Source organism: Gopherus flavomarginatus, chromosome 12 (assembly GCF_025201925.1).
Source record: "Gopherus flavomarginatus isolate rGopFla2 chromosome 12, rGopFla2.mat.asm, whole genome shotgun sequence".
NCBI lineage: Eukaryota > Metazoa > Chordata > Testudines > Testudinidae > Gopherus > Gopherus flavomarginatus.
Genome location: NC_066628.1, coordinates 34599770 through 34618663, shown reverse-complemented (window position 1 = coordinate 34618663; position 18894 = coordinate 34599770). Strand labels below are relative to the sequence as shown.

Sequence of the window (18894 nt, the reverse complement as noted above, 5' to 3'; positions counted from 1 at the left end):
AGAGAGACAAGGTGGGTGAGGAAATATCTTTCATTGAAGATATTCATCTTTTCATTCTGTTGGTGGAAGGTGCACACTTTCAAGCTACTCAGAACTCTTCTCAGGTCTGGAGAAGGAGAGTGCGCTTCCTTCCCCAGACCTGAAGAAGAGCTCTGTGTACCTCAAAATCATGTATCTTCCACCAACAGAAGTCGGTCCAATGAAAGATATTACCTCACCCACCTTATCTCTTTCATATTCTCAGACCAACACCACTACAACAGCACTGCAAACAGATTTTTAAAGGCATTTAGGTGTTGCTAAGCTCAGCACTGAAATGACTAATTTAGGAGCCTAAATCTCATTTTCCACAGCACTTAAGTGACTATCAAAGGAACTTGTGCTCCTAAATCACTTAGAAATGTTTGAAAATCCCACTCCCTGAACATAAATGCCCGGTTTATTGACAGCTACATTGACTACAGAGATTGACATGGATAAAGAATAAATATAAATGTACAATCAAGCATGCAGTGTCATTAATTAGACCCTACCTGGTAAATTCTCTTGTGAAATACCAAAGATACTGTGGGACAGTTTCAAAGCCCCATTAAGAACCAAGTTCCTAGTGAAAGTCAACTGGGGTTTGGCACCTCTTATTTTTGCCATTGAAATTCTTCACCAGAGTATTTTGGAATCTGCTTAATTACCTTAAGATCTGCACAATAGTTATTGGAAATGGATTTATTCTCCCTGGATAGAAGGGAAAGGCTGTGAGATGAACCAAAACAGGTTTTCAAAATCATGTAGGTCTAGCAACATTGAGGGGAAATATTATTCCCCCCCATGTGGGTTTATTTCCCACACTGCGTTTTACCTGCTAAGGACACTGATGTCTGCAGAGACAGGCACCTATTGTGTGTTCAGTTAAGTACAGATTGTAACAAAAGAGACATCCACATACTGTGTGAGCTTCTCATGAAAAAATTACTTTTGTTCTCTTACCAAATAAAGGTCATTCTGACTGAAACAATTTGTTCGCGTTTTAGGTATGGAAAATATAATAGTGAGGGCTTTAAAAATGTAAAAAAGACAATCTAAATATTAGGGGGAGCCAAGAAGTTTGGATTCAGATTTAAACACCAGAGTTCAAGGGGTCAGAGCCAGTTCCACCTTAGGCTCATCTTCACTAAAAGTGAGATAATCCAGATGAGAGAGAATTGTTTAACACAAAAGGCCAGTTAAAAATGGAGTAAACAGAGGCAGAATGCAAGATTTACTGGGTGAAGTTCCATGGCCCGTCTTATACAGGAGGTCAGACTAAGAGGACTGTAATATTTCCGTTAGGCCTTAAAAAATCTATGCATTACCAGGGCAAAGCTGAGAGCACACCGCATGTGAATAAAAAAAGACAGCAGCAACATTTGTTTCTGGAGAAGAGAACTGAAGGAAATGGTGAAAGAACAAGATGATGAGACTGGGAATGTACTTCACCTAAAAGAGGCAGACATGCAGGGCTGAATGATGGATATCTACCTCCATATCATTCTACATTCTTGTGAACATGCATTACTTGGATTAATTTAATGAAACAGGTCCTATTGCCTCAGTTGGAGACTGTTGAACTCAACAATTCACTTTTATAATTATTCACTACTGTGATTTAATTATTGAAAGAGAATCACAGCACCACTGCTAACTGTTTAACTAAAAACACAATCAGGGAGCAATAACACCAACATGTGACATAGGACTTAGAGGAGGTTCCTTACTGAAAATTATTCCAATTCCTTTTCCTAATATATTTGTTAATATATTCAGAATTCTAGAGGCAGGACAGGGTGAGGTGCAAGCTGCACAAAATAGCCATAAGCTATTTTTTATTCAGATTCTGCTTCATTTATGCAATATCAAGCTGGAGAAAAGGATTCTCTAGGGCAACCGCGATGAGGGTAGCATCTCTCATGGTAGGGAACAGACAAACCTTGGATACAAGGATTATAGAAGGTTTCTTCACTCAGTCTGCTAGATGCAAACAGATCCTGTGAGGAACCTCCTGCTCTACCTGTTCTGCGGTTTGAGAGCCTACCTCTCCCTTACCCTCCTCTTCATGCAATTCTTTTCACCTGTGTAAAATGCTACCACTGATGTGAGGGCAGAATTCTGATCTAATAGCATTTCACATCCACTTTAAACAGCTGTAAATGACTCCAGCCAGAGCCACAGCTGGTGCAAATCAGAATGACTCCACTCTAGCCCTCTGCACCTTCTAGGCTTTGAGGTGAAACTTCTATGTAGCGTGAGAGAGGTATCCTGGTTCAAATCCTGTGCAAAGTCCTTGTGCTGGCACCTTTCATTAGCATTAAATTCATCATAGACTATTTAAAATAAAAGAAACAGAACCCTTAAATGACAGTAAGTTGAGCCATTATCTTGACCAACACTGGTATGCTAGAAATATTGAGCTGTGACTAGAACAATTCCCATTATTTAGGTACTTTGGAATTTTAATAGAGATCAGTGGTATTTATATAGCTGAAGATAGAGACAAAATAGCTGCTTCTCTCCCTTTGACAAACCAGGGTCCCTGAAAAGTCCAACTGGGTCTTTGGGAATTCACTTCTTTAGCCCTGGATGCAGGGGGTGGGGGCTAATCATGATTTAAGAGGCAGGTAGGATTTTTTTAGGAAGGAAAGTTTGCATTTGTCTGTTGTGAACCAGACTGGTTGTAAACAAAAGCAATTACAGACCCCAGGGTTGACAACACTTGCTAGATTTAAACAGTCTCACTTGGTGCTCATAAGAAGTTAAAGTGAAGATTTCTACACTCCTAGGCTGTCTTTTCCTATTATTCTCTAAAACACCCAGCTTTTCTGCTAACTAGGTTATTTCAACTTTTTTGGTTTTAATACTTTTTTAAAAAAGCTGAAACTACTGAAAAAATTAAATGGCTGCCTTCTTGAATATTATCTTCCTAGTTTACTGTGTGCCCTCTTTCCCCTTCCCTTCCCAGAGAGACCAGCCATCACATGAAAATGCTTTTCATCATCTGCAAAATTTGATGCCCAAAATAGCCCCATGGTTGCCCTAGCAACTAGCATTTATTCCCCCTCCCTCCTTTCCCCCCTTTGCATATTGCTGCATATTTCTATCATCTCTTTCCAGGCACAGTTCATAAACATGGCTGCATAATAAAGAATGTTATCACCAATGACTTACAGCCCAGCTGCTGCAAATAAGATATGAAGTAGCAGGGAAATACAATTTCATGCAGCTAGGACAACAGATTGATTGGGTGCCCTTCAAATTTGATGCCACTTCTTTAAGTCTGTCCAAATAATAATAAAAAAAAAAAAGTTAGTTTCCCCAAGCCCCCCTGTCATTTCCTGGTAGCAATGGACAATAAAAGTAGGAGATAATTCATAGGGATACTCACTATGGCTGAAGCAACCTTGCCCTGAGACACTGATGATTCAAAGAGATATGTGCCTTCCTCCCCATTCCCATCCCTATCCCTCTATACTTCCCCAGCCTTTCTTCATCAAAAGGTTTATCCCTCCAGTTTGGTCGTCTTTTTAATTTAATTAACTTCCCTCTCAAATGATTATTCCTGCTCAGATTACTAGCAGGAGGGCTGTTGTAATCTAGGAAAAACAAAACCCTGCACTCCCACAAATGCCATCTTCAAAGTTTGATTATATACAGTTAGACTAAGAGTGATACATGAGTGGAAAGTGTTCCCGGGATCATCAGCATGTCAAGAGGAGGTGGGGTTCTTGATCTGAATCTGGGGAGGTCACCCTAGTCCATTGTGCTATTGTTTATAGCAGGGGTCCTTAATGTTTTTCTTTCTGAGGCCCCCTCAACATGCTATAAAAACTCTACAGCCCACCAGTGCCACAACCACTGGTTTTCTGCACATAAAAGCCAGGGCAAGCATTAGGGGGTAGCAAGCAGGGCAATTTCCCAGGGCTCCACACCACAGGCATCCCCACAAAGCTAAGTTGCTCAAGCTTTGGCTTCAGCCCCAGGTTGCAGGGCTGGGAGCCCCACACAGCAGGGCTTCAGGTTTCTGCCCTGAGTCCCAGCAAGTCTAAAACTGGGCCTGCTTGACATCCCCCCGGAAACCTGCTCAGGGAGGGATGTGGGTGCAATAGGCACAGACCCAGCAACAAAGTCACTGAAATTCTATTATAGCAGGGCTCTCATAGAGCCCCTATCCCCATAGAACCTGAACACGTTGCAGAAATGCATTAAGAGACATGACGAGCATGTGGCACCTGTGGTTCCCTCCCCCGGCCCCCAAAGGAAACTGTTTGGAAATATTTTTACCTTTACTATTTTAACTGTAGTTAATGTATTATACAGACACTATGCTATGTGTTTCTATTAGAAGTCCAAGGTCAAAGAAAGCAGCAAAGAATCCTGTGGCACCTTGTAGACTAACAGACGTTTTGGAGCATGAGCTTTCGTGGGTGAATACCCACTTCATCAGATGCAAAGGTCAAAGGTCAAAGAAGTGCACCTGGCACTTGAAGCAGAAGGGAACGAGATTTATGGCATGTCTTTGATCCTGTGGGAGCTCTTTCCACAGTCTGGGACCACCCCCCAAGAAAGACAAGCTTTATCCGTATGGTAAAAAGCTCCATTGTGCCTAAAGAGGGGAGCTGTGGACTCCAGTCCTCACCCTGGACCTTTGTGATCTTTTATATATCACGAGCCCATACCCTTGAATGCCTCAAAGACAAAGGCTGCAACTTCAATTTTGCTCCATAGTCTATGGAAAGCTAAGGTAGAGAGCAGAGAACAGGTTTGATGTGCATGTGCTCACCATAGCCTGCTTTGTGGAGGAGCCGGACTGCTGCCTTCTGTGCTAGTTGGGAGTTTCCTGCTCTAGAACATTAGGAGAATGAGATAATAGAAATTAATTGACATATGCAGCACAGTTAATGAAAAAGTTGCTTGGGGTCAAATCTAAGTTGTCACCACTTCAGTGGCAGCAGAGACAGTCCCTGTAGTCCAGCCTGGTGGTGACAAAAACATGTATGACTGAGTCCAGATTCTGTAGGATGGGATGTGGCCTCCAGGCCAGTTGTAGATGACAGAGTGCATTACTTGCAGATGCTGCTATTGAGAGCTCAACATCAGCAAGGAATTCAGGCACCTCCTACACTGTCGACTCAGTTGACCAGCTGTGGTTGTGCATCTTCAATCAGTGGAGACCGCAAAAGTGGCTACAAACTTTTCAAAACATTTCCCTCTGCCAACTAGCATCATCTTTGTCTTGTTTGGACTCAGCTTCCACCAGGTATTCTTCATTCATTAGCTGATCTCGAGCAAGCACTGGGCCAGCTCAGTGACAGTGGTGTTGTCATATGTAGCAAAGGATAGCTAGAACTAGGTATCACTAGCATGTTGCTGGCCATTGAGACTATGAAGTCTCAGCAATTCTAGTGGCTTCATAAAATGTTGGTGCTTCATGCCCAGTTACCAAGTCATGGGGCAAATTCTGCTTCTGTAATTCCTTTTCCGCATTAAGTACATTTGCAAGAGAAAGGGATCTTTAACCATTCATCTGCTTCTTTTACCAATTCCTCATCTTAAGAGATGAAGGATTATCTAGTGGTTAATGTCTAGTGTAGGACTCATAGACAGGAGCCCTGGATTGTGTTTCTGGCTCTAACATAGACTGTGTCACCTTCTGTAAGGTCACATTACCTGACTGTGCCTCACTTTTCCCACCTGTAAAATGCAACAGTGAACCTATATCGAAAGCTTGGATCCAAATAGCTCTGAACTATGGAGTATTTGGGAGCTGCATCTGAATTTTGCAGCTTGAGAACATCTCTAGTAAAATGAGCATAATACTTCCCTACCTCCCATGGGTGCTATGATGCTTAATGAATGTCTGTAAAACATTTTGTCATCCACAGATGGAAGGCCCTAAAACAGGGCAAAGTATCAATCTCATTAACGGTATGGGGTGATTTCAGACCTAGTGTGACCAGGTGCAACTCCACTGAAGTCAATGGATTGACACCTGCGTAGAGGTTGGAATTTGCTCAGTGACAACATAATCTCACCCACAGTAAGTAGAATGGTTTGTCAGGCCAAGTCATGCGCCTACAGGAGGAAGCAAAAGAACTCTACAGGAGCAGAGATCCTTTTCTTTTTTTAGTGGCAATATACCTCCTAACAAAGAATAAGGAAAGGGAAATCCAGAAAACACAACATATGGGAAGGGAAAGGTTCATGCACTGAGTAGCTCTCAGTATTTTCTTTGAGGCAAGAGTAGTTCTTTAATCAAGTGAGGGTCATTCCTGTGCTGATTTCTGCCCTGAGTGGATGCCAAGTTCATTCTTTTTAATTTCCTTTAGATGTGAGTGCTTGGATACAGAATCCAATTTATCTTTCTTGCCTCGAGTAAATAAATAATGATAAAAAAACCTAGTGTGCCCTATAAATGCCCCATAATATACAGAACCTAAACGTCACTTTTTTTTTGCACCTAAAACCTTAAATCCCATTGACACCATAAAACACCAGCATCTCATGTCCCATGATTGTTTCCCATAATCTAGGAGAACATTAAGGAGAGAAAAAATGTGCTGAAAAATGACATCTTATCTGTTTTCTCCCCCCCAACTTCCTCCCCCACTGCCACTCTGTGTTTTTGTCATTGCAGGTCGGACACCTGCTCCCCACTTTGTAATCTGCAGAGGTGATAAATTTTTGTATGCACTGATTACCAGTGACTGCATTCGCTCTGTGTCAGTCTGGAAACCAGCAAATTCACTCACACTTCCCATTCTTTGTCCTACAGGAGGGGAAAAAAAAAGCACTGATGCTGGGAATCTGGCTCTCTCCTCCTTGTCTCATGTCAGCGATGAAGAACTATTATTCAAACAAGGCTCCATATTAGCACCCACATTCTATGAGGCACACACCCACTTTGATTGGCTCTTCTGAGTTCTTAGGAGCTGGGGGAGGCAGGGAAGATAATTTACATGAGCTGGGGTCTTCTGCATTTAGCCATCACCTCAGCACGGCTAAAGAAATGTTTAAAATGGCAGGACAGGTGGGGAATACTCCGAATTAGCATATACCTGTCAAAAAAAATTAATAATTGTATCTGCAAAACAAGCAACTGGGCTGCCCATTGAAGAACCGAACTTTGCAGGATAGGGGCCACATCATGGCCTCACTTAGACCCCAGGCAGCCCCATTTGAGTTGCACCAGTAGGTGAGGGGAGATTCGGCCCTGATTTTCTTTTTGTTTTTTTTAAGTCATGATAATGCTTAGCACTGAGAAGTGCTGTACAAGCCCTGACTAGTTGAGACTCCCGACTCCCTGGGAGACTGGAATAGAGGACAGCTTCGCATATTTTTTGTTCGTGTCATAAAAAGTGTTGATCTAAAAATGGGTAGGGTGGAGTGGGCTGAGGAAGAGAGGGTGAGGGCTTTAGCTGGTGTCCATAGGCAGAGCTCCACTGAAGTCAATAGGCCAGTCAATACAACTCCATTGACTCTTTCTTACAGCAGCTGGGGATCTATCCCTAAAAAAATCTGCACTCTTTAAGGAGATTCCACCTTTATCAGGTAAACAGCTGTATTATAGGTCTGAACTGTATTGTCTGTCTACAGCACCCTTAGACCGCGGGAATATGTCGTCTACATATGATACAGCTTCATGTTCATTGTTGGTGAGTAGTAAATTATAATGGATGTTCACATCCAGAGGAATTCAAAGAAGCATGTCCTTAAAAGGTTGGGTCACCACCGAAGGGCACAAGTAATGGGAATAGTTTGCATTCATACAGGGCTGGCTCCAGGCACCAGCTCAGCAAGCAGGTGCTTGGGGCAGCCATGGGGAAAGGGCGGCATGTCGGGCTCTTCAGCGGCGGGTCCCTCAGTCCCTCTCAGAGGGAAGGACCTGCCGCCGAAGAAGAAAGCGGCGTGGTGGAGCTGCCGCTGATCGCGGCTTTTTTTTTTCCCTCACCGCTTGGGGCGGCAAAAACCCTGAAGCCGGCCCTGCATTCATAGAGTTTAGTCCACTCAAGCTAAGATGGGTACAGCAGTTCTTTAGAGTTGAGAAGACAGCAGGAGAAAGCAGCCTCATATACACGTTGGTGAGTTTGTTCACCTTTCAGAAGCAACTACAGTGAACCCTCTCTTAGCCAGTGGATAGCACATCACTAGTTTTAGATCACTCCTGCCCTGGGCTGCATTTGAACAAGTGAACTAGGGGTGAAACAGTTGCCTCCAGCCAACACCATTTCCTTGAGTTGTCCAGGCCCTGCATAAATGCAGGAAAACACATCCCCTTAAGTCAAGATTTCTAGGCCTTGATTCTGTGGCTCCACACGTTGGTACTAGACACAAGCCCTATATAGAAATTTCCTTTTTTTGTGTGGCATACAGGAGAGCTTTCACTCTGTTCTCTCTTTCACCCAGATTTGCTCTTTCCTTTGCGCTGGATACAAGGGATTTGATTGAATTAACTTAATTGGCAAATGTATTGTTCAGACAGCTGCGGCAGAAATGACTTTGTGCATTAGTTGGCAGGTTAAGTAGCTCAAGGCAGCTCCCACTACCTATTGCTGCTGCCAGGCACCTCTGTATTGGTTCAGGATCATGCAGCTTCAAAGCAGACTGAGGGGCAGTTCCATTGTGTTCTTCATCTGAGCTAGGGAGTCACAGCTGGTGCCTTTAGGCACCCAAGCATCTGGAAATCAATATTTATCAAATTGGGAAGACCAAGGAAGGTTGCCACAATCTACAGGGTAACATGCATTGGAAATAGGGCCTGAATATATAGTATACTTTAAAACAGAGCATCCATGTGTCTGGAAAGAGGGAATGCCTCTGTCTCCTGCAGGGGTGGCTCTAGACATTTCGCCACTCCAAGCAGGGAGGCATGCCGCGGGGGGCGCTCTGCCAGTCGCCGGGAGGGCAGCAGGCGGCTCCGGTGGACCTCCTGCAGGCGTGCCTGCGGAGGCTCCGATGGTCCCGGGGTCCGCTAGTCCTGTGAGAGGTCCACCGGAGCCACCTGCCACCCTCCTGGCGACCGGCAGAGCGCCCCCTTGCGGCATGCAGCCCCAATCACGCACTTGGCGTGCTGGGGCCTGGAGCTGCCCCTGGTCTCCTGGGCTTAGGTCTCTGTCTCTTTCTGAATTACAAATATGAGGGTTGGGCCTCGATATTTATAAACCCCAGCAGAGCCCATGAGAGCTCCTACAGCCTGCTCTTCCGCACCCATCCTCCCCTGCCTGCACTAAGCATCTGACACATAGGAGCATTGGGAAGACCCTAAATTTATTTCTTGGTCCATTGACTCTAGGCCCTGCTGTACGCTGCACAGGCAAGACCACAGGGCAGCCAGGAGGAATATTGTTTGGCTATGGATGGGGAGAGCCCATTTGCTTCCTCTCCCACAGCTGCCAAACCCCTTCTCCCTCCCAGCATTGTCCTTTAGGCACCCAGCATGGCAGGGCTCCATTCTATCACTCTGGGATCATTCTGACCCAAGGGCTCCTTAACACTCATGCAAACACACACCCTCTTCTCCCCTGAAAGGTTGCCTTATGTCTTACTGTAGGTTTGTGTTACTCGGCCAGGAAGCTCTTTGAGTCAGGAAAGCCATTTTATCTGCATGCAAAGTGCTGTGGCACCTGACTGTGCTGTGCGAATGCTTCCTCCTCATTTACATTCAGATGGGCAGAAAAGCAAGTGCTGTCCAAACACCTGGAGGGCTCCAAGAGTGGCTTCGAACCTGGGGAAAGGGAAGGCCCAGGGACTGCTGAGGCAGCTGGCTGCAGTGCTGCAGAGGGTGAGAGGGGAGAGTGGAATAATGAATGGAGCATAGAAGCAATGGAGACAAGAGGAGTAAGGGAAGGCATTTGGGAGCCATAGAGGGAAGAGAGGGATTTGGAGCAGTATAGAGGGAGAAGTGAAGAGGGAAAACTTAGGTGGCAATTAATGGAGATTTTGGGAAAGACCCAGGGACACTCTGGGAGAAATGTGCTTTACTGTGTCCCCTCTTGAGAGAGACCAGTGTCTCTCATTCGGGGGCCTGTGCCCTGCAGAACAGCCCTGGCAGCTGTGAACGAGCATCCTTGCGTTACGCGTTTGGAAATCGACTCTCACCCAGTTTCCACACTGTGTGTTCTAAGTGGACAAGCACAAAGGAGGGGAAGGGGATTGTACCCAGTAATGAGCTGGGGAGGCTTTTGCTTCTAGGTTAGTGTGAATTTGACAGTGATTGGCAGCGACGAGCAGAGCAATACAGCCACACCAACGGACCTTCAGTGACCTGCTGTGTGTGAAATGAGCTGGAGGAAATAATCCTGATCCTAGTGGACAAGCGTCTATATCACCATCCTCACAGGTGGGACACGGCAGGCAGTCTTAGCAGAGAGGCAGAGAAAACTGAACTGTCATCTCATCCAAAGAGGTCATCGCCAGGTCACTGGCAGAGCAGGGTGTGAGGAGAGGGCTTGTTTTACGGTTGCTTACACTATAAGTAATCTTTGGAAAAACAGAGCCTCCATCCTCCCAGCTGTCAATGTCATATGTCTCCACCACCAAATTAGCTCGAAAGACCACTTTTAACAGCTTTTTCTTTGCATACACACTGGGCTAGAGAAGAGAGGAAATTTTCATAAGCATCTTGATTTCTACTAACTGAAACCTGTGTAAATCTCTGTTTTTTTATGAGTCTCACTTACATTTTGTGCCTGACTTGTGCATAAAACTTCCCCAGATTTACACAAGCCAACTCCATAAGTCATTTCTTTCCCAATCGGGCCTTATATCTTGATGACCTTTTAGAAACCAATGACTGCTTTTCTGTTGTTATCCATAATTGGAAAAGCACTGGAGATAAGAAAATTTATAGCAATGAGCGATCTACCTGAGAGAGACAATAAAGAACACTGGTCGGCAGAAAGAGAGGAGAAGAAAAAATACCCCCTCTCCCCTACACAACTGCCAACCAAGATTAACTTCTTTTATGCTTTACAAAAAAGATTTACCCGTCAGTTCTACCCCGTAACCTTCTATCACCTTCCCTAGCCCATCCTCCTTACATTTCCAAAATACACACATATTCCTGACTAGCATCTGCTCTCGTTTCCTCCTGTTATGAATTTATCTAAACACACACACCTCACTCCTCACCTAATCCTTGCCCCCCTCCCCACCAAAGTGAATAACCTTTTTATCACATGAAACAGGGTCCTCTAGAAAGGTAATCTGGAACCGGAGTGAATATACAAACATATGTCTACTGGAAAGGGAGGTGGGAGAGAGATAAACTTCAGTGAATACTCATGTGTATATATATATACACACACACACACACACACAGAGCTTTGGGTTTAATCACACAGACCCATTAATAACCCCGCCCATCACTTGCACTGATCTCTGCCAGCAGGAATCATTTCACACGACAGGATCACTGAACTGCTTATGAACATCAAAAGAGCCATTCTGAGCCTGAATCTTATTTTGTTTTGGAACAAAGGCAGAAAGGTCACAGGCTGCCCCCGCCCCTTGACTAGGGACAGCCAAAAATGGAGCCCAGTTCCGTTATTTTTAAGAAGAGAGAGTCATTTCTAAGGCTCAGATTCTGATCTCAGTCACAGTGGTGTAAACTCAACATATAATAATGCCCTTGAATGAAAATGATTCCCATCAAGTCAACTCTGAAGTTTAGACCTGAATTACTGAGATCAGATTCTGGCCCAGTATAAGCAGGAAAGGTTCTAAGGTTATACATTTTTTAAAAGATCTCCTAGTATAAGCATTAGCATATGCCCCATCAGCATCATCCAGGCTTGTGGGTTTAAGATTTACAAAGAGGAAAGGTGAAAAGACGCATGAAGAAACATTGAATGATCATTCACTAAATCTTTCTATGTCCTTGCTTTCATACTTCCTGGGAGAGCAGAAGGGTCCTGCAGAAAGCTTCCAACAGTGGCAATGCTGCCACGTGTTTAATGTAGAGGATAGGAAGAAAGGGTTCCTGGATGCCCTACCACTGGTGCAGTATGTGCCCACAGGGAAAGGACTTTTTCTGCTATTTTTAGCATGCTAGCTAAAGCAGAGCTAGTGAGTGTCCTTCTGCCAGCACTGGGAAGCTGTGACCAGATGCACCCCTGTATTCACACTCTACACACCACTGTAATAATCTTTGTACAAAATACACCTTGTGAGGTATCCCTTGAAAACTAATAACTTGCTGGTCAATAATATCATGGTGAAATGTGTGTAGCAACATTATATGTACAAGTATGAACATAAACTGAAGTTATAATTGAAATGTGTTTATCAGACAAGTCTGGATAGTGGGTAAATCAGTTTCTCAAAGACAAAGGACAAGGTAACACTTCTAGCCAGGGGTCAAAGTGGACTGGCAATCACCAGTCAAGTGGCCATTCTTTGGCAGTGAAGCAGGGAAGGAATAGGTGGATCTGCATCTTAACAAACAACAAACATGGAACCTCTTTTATCACGAGACCCCATATATCCACCCTCACAGCTAGAATGAACTTTATCTAGGGGTACCCCTCTGGAAAATGTATTTCAAAGGGTGATTGATCATAAAAGGGAGGAGCAAAAACACCCCAGGTATTCTGTCTCTCTTTCAGCTGAGAAGACAGAGGAACCAGCCATTAGACTTTGGGAAGGGTTCTGACCTGAGAATGTGGTTGCCCTATTGCTGGGAACATGTGGTAAGGATTTCACCTTGAACTGAGTCTAGTTTGGTAAGTTTTAGTTACTAGAAAGCATTTTTATCTTTATTTTTCTTGTAACAATTTCTGACTTTAATACCTTACACTTGTGCTCACTTAAAACCTCTATCTCTGTAGTTAAATAAACTTGTTTTCTTCTTTAATCAAAACTAATCTAATGTTGTGTTTAAACTGAATTGTTTGGTAACTACAGTTAAGGTAGCAAACTGTTGTACAGAGACATCGAACCTCTAATATCTGAACTGTCCATGAGAGGGCTGGATAGTGCAGAATCCATGTTTTTGGCGAAAATCTGAGACTGGGAGTGTGTTGGGGTCACCCTGCAAGTGGAAGCCAGAGTGTTGACTGGAGTGTTGCTGGCAGGCTGCAGCTACACACAGATACTCAGGGTATGATGTGCAGGCTGTTTGTGAGAGGCCCAGGTGGGAGCTACAGCAGCAAAGCATTGTAAGGCACCTAAGGTTGCAGGACGGGTGGTGACATGAACCCTCAACTAGTCTGGACTGCATCCTGGAATGTCATAGAAGCACCCTCCCCACAGTTGTGTAGACATACATCTAAAGAGGTCAGGTGTACCATGTACCACAGCACTCACAACAACACCCTACAATGCAGCCAGTTACCATAAAGGTCTTACATCCCCTGCCTTCAACCACTAGAGGCAGAGTAAAGACAACACTCAAGCAGTTCTGATTCCATTCTTCAGATGGCAGCTGCATGTACGTGTACACACACTCACACTCTTTCTCTCAACTTGTGTTACTTCATCTTCCCCTCTGAAATGCTAAGGAGTGCTGTTGATTGAGCTTTCCATGGAGCCAATCTGAGCACTTTTTGGGAATGAGAGGGTAGCCCAGACTTGGTGTTCAGAAAATGGAACGGCGGGTGGGATATATTGCACCATGAAAAGGTGGAGGAGACGCCTTCAGGGCTCCAGCAGATATGCAAAACAATCCTGGAAAGAAGCATGTTCCAAAGAAAGAAGAATGGATTACTTTAGTATTGTTCATGCTAAGGGAAGGCACTCACAAAGTGTGACTTTTATCATTTACGTAGTGATTAGCAACTTTTGTTCCAAAGGATCCCAAAACACTTTACAAGCCATATTATGGGAAGGAACCCTCCTGCCACCTCCAGGGTAGGTGCTGAGGTTCAGAGATCCAGCTTGCATCAGCACCCAGAAGATTATACACTTAACCACACTCTTCCAACTTTCTGGGGCTGCAAAACTGGGTTGGGAATTTCATGAAAACAACAAGCAAACAACTCTCTTGCTGTTCATATCCTTTTGCTTCTGTTCCCAGAGGGAACCCACAGTTACAGCAACAAAGAAAAATAAAGAAGAAAAAACAAAAACCTACATATGAACATTTTCAGTCTTGAAGGCATATACACAAACTGGCTGGGGTACAGCTCTCGAATCAGACAAAGGTGTTAGGCCCTCACTAGAATTTAGCCTGTATAGTTTACACATGGAAACAACAGGCTGTGGAGAAGCAGAATAAGAAAAATTTGCATAACATAATGGTAGAAAAAAAACATGACTCTTCTTTGTCATTAGGGATCCTTTGAACGCCCCCAAGAATGTCAGCTGAATATGGCAACCTCGCAAAATTATTCTGTCAAGGTGAGGTGCACTTGGAGCTATGACCCAACCAGCAGCACACTGATGTGCCTAAGGAAATTGGGACATTTAGGCGATGCAGGAGGGGCTCGATGTCATGTTTTGCTTGCAGCTCCCCCTACTTTTCTCCTCCCTTCTGTGGTGCAGTCATTCTGCACTGCCGCCATCTTTCTCAGACATCTGTATTTTCTGATTATTCGTTATGCATTGATTAGTCAATCCCACATTCACCGTGATTGTATTCTTCCTATGTACTAATATTTCAACGAATGAGCAGTCAAGTAGAAAATGAATTTATTAGCACGTGATTGTATTACTGAGCTCTTGTATAGGCAAAAATGTGCAGCAGTATTTAATGCAGCTGAGTAACAAACAGGTAGCTCAGAATTAAATAGCACAGATGGCCAACAGTGAGTACCAGTGCCTTGAGAAACTCTAAGAACCCTTGGTTTGGGCTTAGAAATCAGCTTAGGGGGCCGGAAGGAGGAGTGAGCATTTTTTTGCTTAGTATTAACTTAACTTATTCATTTTCTGAGACGCCTTTCTAAGTAAGAAACAATGTTCTATTTTTAACTATTCTATGATACCTAAGACTTTTTCTTCTTACTATACTGTACTGTCCATCATGGAAGCTACAAGGACATAATTGATATCTTCCTGCTCTAAAACCTCATGCCCCTGCCATTTGAACGAACAGAGAAATCTCCTGCTCTTGGTAGAACTATCAGTCCTGTGACACAGAATGAGCACTTCTGATTCCAAGCAGGGTAGTGGTACCCACTACTCCATTCATTGTAACACCAATACATACAAGCTCCTTCTTTTTAGCAGGGAATATTCCAGAAAATTGCCTCTTCTACCTGGTTGATTCGAATTCACAACTGGAGTTCAGCATACAGTATGAAGTTCCCAGTCCTTTACTGGAGCAGAAAAACACAACCATTTTTCCCCCTAGGATATTCTAAATTAAAAATTTGTCAATCTTCATCCAGATGTCTCGGATACTAAATGTAACATATGTTAAAGGGAAAAGTCAGTACAAAATGCACTCAGATTTTAAAGACAAGCTGAAATTGCCCATTTTTCAAAATGAGGTAGCCAATTTTGTACTTAGGTGACAAGTCCTCATTCTAGGAACCTAATGTCATGTTATATAGAATCTGTGCTTCTCTGAAACAGGAGGTGTCATTAAAACAACTGTTAGCTACAGCTATGAGGGGAAAAAAGGCTTCCCCACAGCTTAAGTGCCAACTTTATCACCCTTGTTCGCAAAGGAGGTGCACATCCTCTCTGAAACACTGCACATCACACAGAGACATCAAATCTAACTGTAAGTGCACTGCTACCTCGATATAACGCCACTCAGTCTAACATGAATTTGGATATAACGCGGTGAAGCAGTGCTCTGGGGGGAAGGCGGCTGCGCACTCCGGTGGAGCAAAGCAAGTTCAATATAACACAGTTTCACCTATAATGCGGTAAGATTTTTTGGCTCCCAAGGACAGCGTTATATCGAGGTAGAGGTGTACACAGCGTTATACTTTACAGCCCGTAGGAATATAGAATTGCCTGCCTTAATTTAAGGTACCAGGTTTGGTGGTTAGGTTGTTTATATTCATAAAATGGACTTTTTGTAAGGTTTGGAGAGCAGTAGTTAAGGCTGCGCAGGTAACCAACATACCTGCTGGGACGCTGGCAGACCAGGTGCCAGCTCATTCCAAGGCCGGGGCCTCACTGAACACTAACAAATGCATAGTTGGGAACCATTCTGGGTCACCTGTTAAAATGGATGTTAAATTGATAAGATTGTGTTTAGACCTCATCAACAGCTTGTAGGATGCTGCATGTATTAATCCTACTTACAAATGTCTGTATCTTGTGTTATAAGGTAATGTTTAAATGTTTGCTCTGTAACTCTAAAATTTTTCCCCCCACTGTCAGGGGAGAAGCATTACCAAGTGTGAAATACTAGTTCACCACCAGAGGTGTTAGCTTCTCCCCAAAAAAATAAGGTCTACAGACATCAGAGAAGCCACTGTGGACAAAAGACTGTTGATTGCTTCCCCCACAGCCCTGGAGAGGGTACGTGCCCAAACCCTCATCCCATCACACCTTGAACACTGGAGCAAGGGAATAAAAATATTTATTCTATTTGAACACTGAGGGGTGAGGATTTCTAAGCACTTGCAAGGAGTTCCCAGTTCTTTTGCCTGGATTGGCCCTAAAATATATGCAGTCAGCTTACTGTCGAAGTTTCTATCACCTTTCTTTTACTATAACTCATTTGTGTATGTACGCTTACCTGCTGTAAACTTGTCAATAACTCATTTCCTTTTCCTAGTTAATAAATCTTTAGTTGGTTTATTACCAGATTGGCTACAAGCATTGTCTTTGGTTTGAGATCCTATTGAACATGGCTGAAGGACTGGTCCTTTGGGACTGGGAGGAACCTGGATATTGTGATTTTTGGTGTAAAGCGACCATCTATCACATAGTCCAGCATGCCCTGGGCATTCCAGTCTGGCTGACTCCGTGGCAATACCATAGACGAGTGGTGCTTCCCCATACTGGGGGGCACAGGCTAAAGGGGAGGACATGTGGCTGCCCCACATGTCTCCCCTGTCCAGTGACCCCTCCTGCCCTGAACCCAGCCTGGGACTGCAGAGCTCTCCTGGCCCCATGCTACCTTTGGGAGGGGCAAGGACTCTGTCTTTTATCTCCCTGCACCTGCCCCCTGCATATATGGCCATTCTTCCTTGCAGGTGGGTGGAGAGCGGGATGGAGCCACTTCTGCCTGAAAGGGTCTGGCTGGAGGCAGCAGTGCAATCGTCAGTGCAATCTGGAAGGCAAATGGCAGGCCTGGTGGCTTACTGGGCAGCACAAGGATCTGAAAAATCCCTCCTGAATTCCTGTCCTTTCAGCTCTTCCTAGAGGGGCAGTTCTGCTTGCAGCAAATTTGAAACAGGACCCCAGGTAGAGCCAGTTGCCACACTAAGGCAGCAATTTCAAAGCAATGATTCAGTTCGGTCCCAAGCATCTGCAAAACCAAATTTTCCTCCAGCCCTTGAAGCCCAAGCTGTTATCCTGAGTGTCCCAGCCACTGCTAGTGGGTAATTCAACCAATTGGGCTGGAGAACTGAACCCAGTGTTCCCTCATTTCTCCCCCAGAGTCCCACACGTACAAAGCCAGTCCTGGCACAACCCATGTGCTCAAAGCTACGTGACATTCCTCAGTTTACAGACCCTCTGCTGATCTCCTTTTGGATGCAAAACTCCTCACATGAGAGATTCAGATGCCTTTGGTTCAAATATGGGTTCTCTCTTACATTTAAATTATATAAGATATTAATTTTTGTCCTTGCTGCTTTAATCCTGTAATGCTCTATAGCAACCCCATACTATTTTGGGAGAGACTCAAAGCCTATGTCAGAAATCGTTTCATTTAATAGACTCAGTAAGATGTTTTAGAACTAGAACTTAACTTCCCCCTTTTCAGAAAGAACAGTGAAAAGAAAATGAACCACTCAAACCGAGGCTAAATTGGTGGCGGTGAGAGGTTCCTATAATAATCTTCACTGAGAGGACTGACTCATCTCTTTTGTTTCCTCAAGCACAGACTGTATCTGTTTGGAAACAGAGCAAGGAAAATGCTGGCACGACTCCCCACGTCCCAGACAACCTCGTATTTTAGTCTCTCCATTGTTCGACTCCAAGAGATCAGGTTTGCTTGGTAGTTACCCATAGTGCTGCCATCATTTAGAAGTTCAAACCAGTCTGCACCCTTCTTTTGATACACAGAGCAAAGGGAAGATTCCATCTTCCATGACATCACAGAAGCTTTTCCTGACGGTCAGCCCCTTTCCTTCCTTTAGAGCTGAACAGATCCATTCCCTGCTTTCGGGCCTGATCCAAAGCCCATGGGAGTCAATGGAAAAGCATATGGGATTTGGATCAGGCTCCTAGCAAACATCCTTGGGAATTCATAAAGTCTAGCAATGAGTCCTGTCCCAATAGCCTGGAAAGACACTTTTACGGGAGCACATTCCCCAAATTTAAAAAGGAGATCTTTGCACTTTACGTCCTTTCATAAGAGAAGCACATGGGATAAAGGAGTTATGGGGAGATCACTGCACTTACCCTCTCCTTTGTGCTCACTGAAGAAATCAGTGGGTGTAAATAAAACAAAAAATAAAAAACAAAACCCCGGCATAAGTTAAGTGCAGGTGAAAACTGCTGGGCTGGGACAGAAACTCAAACAGGCAGCTGCAATGTGAACTTACCCCATGTTGCCCCCATGATTGAATTGGAAGGACCACCCCAAAATGAGAATTCCCTTTTCATGCATCCTCAGCCCTGGGGGTGAAATCCTGAATCTACAGGCGTCAGTGGGAGTTTTGCCATTAACTTCAATGCAGCCAGGATTTCACACTTGGTCCACTGAGACTGCCAGCAATGAGTTAGGGTTTTGCAATTTGGCCATATCTTTACTGGGGACTTAGACCATCAACTCATTTCCCACAGGCCAACAAGCAG

At 44.2% G+C, this 18894-nt stretch overlaps 1 protein-coding gene and 1 long non-coding RNA gene across 5 annotated transcripts in view; one reads left to right on the top strand and one right to left on the bottom strand.

The window, feature by feature from the left end:
- The window catches only part of TNRC6C (trinucleotide repeat containing adaptor 6C), a 573800-nt gene that overhangs the window by 540628 nt on the left and 14278 nt on the right, over positions 1 to 18894 (bottom strand). The window lies entirely within an intron of this gene.
- LOC127032295 (uncharacterized) lies at positions 5921 to 16682 on the top strand. The gene is made up of 3 exons (XR_007768755.1): positions 5921 to 6067; positions 12633 to 12749; positions 16303 to 16682. It is a non-coding gene; the product is annotated as an uncharacterized LOC127032295 (long non-coding RNA).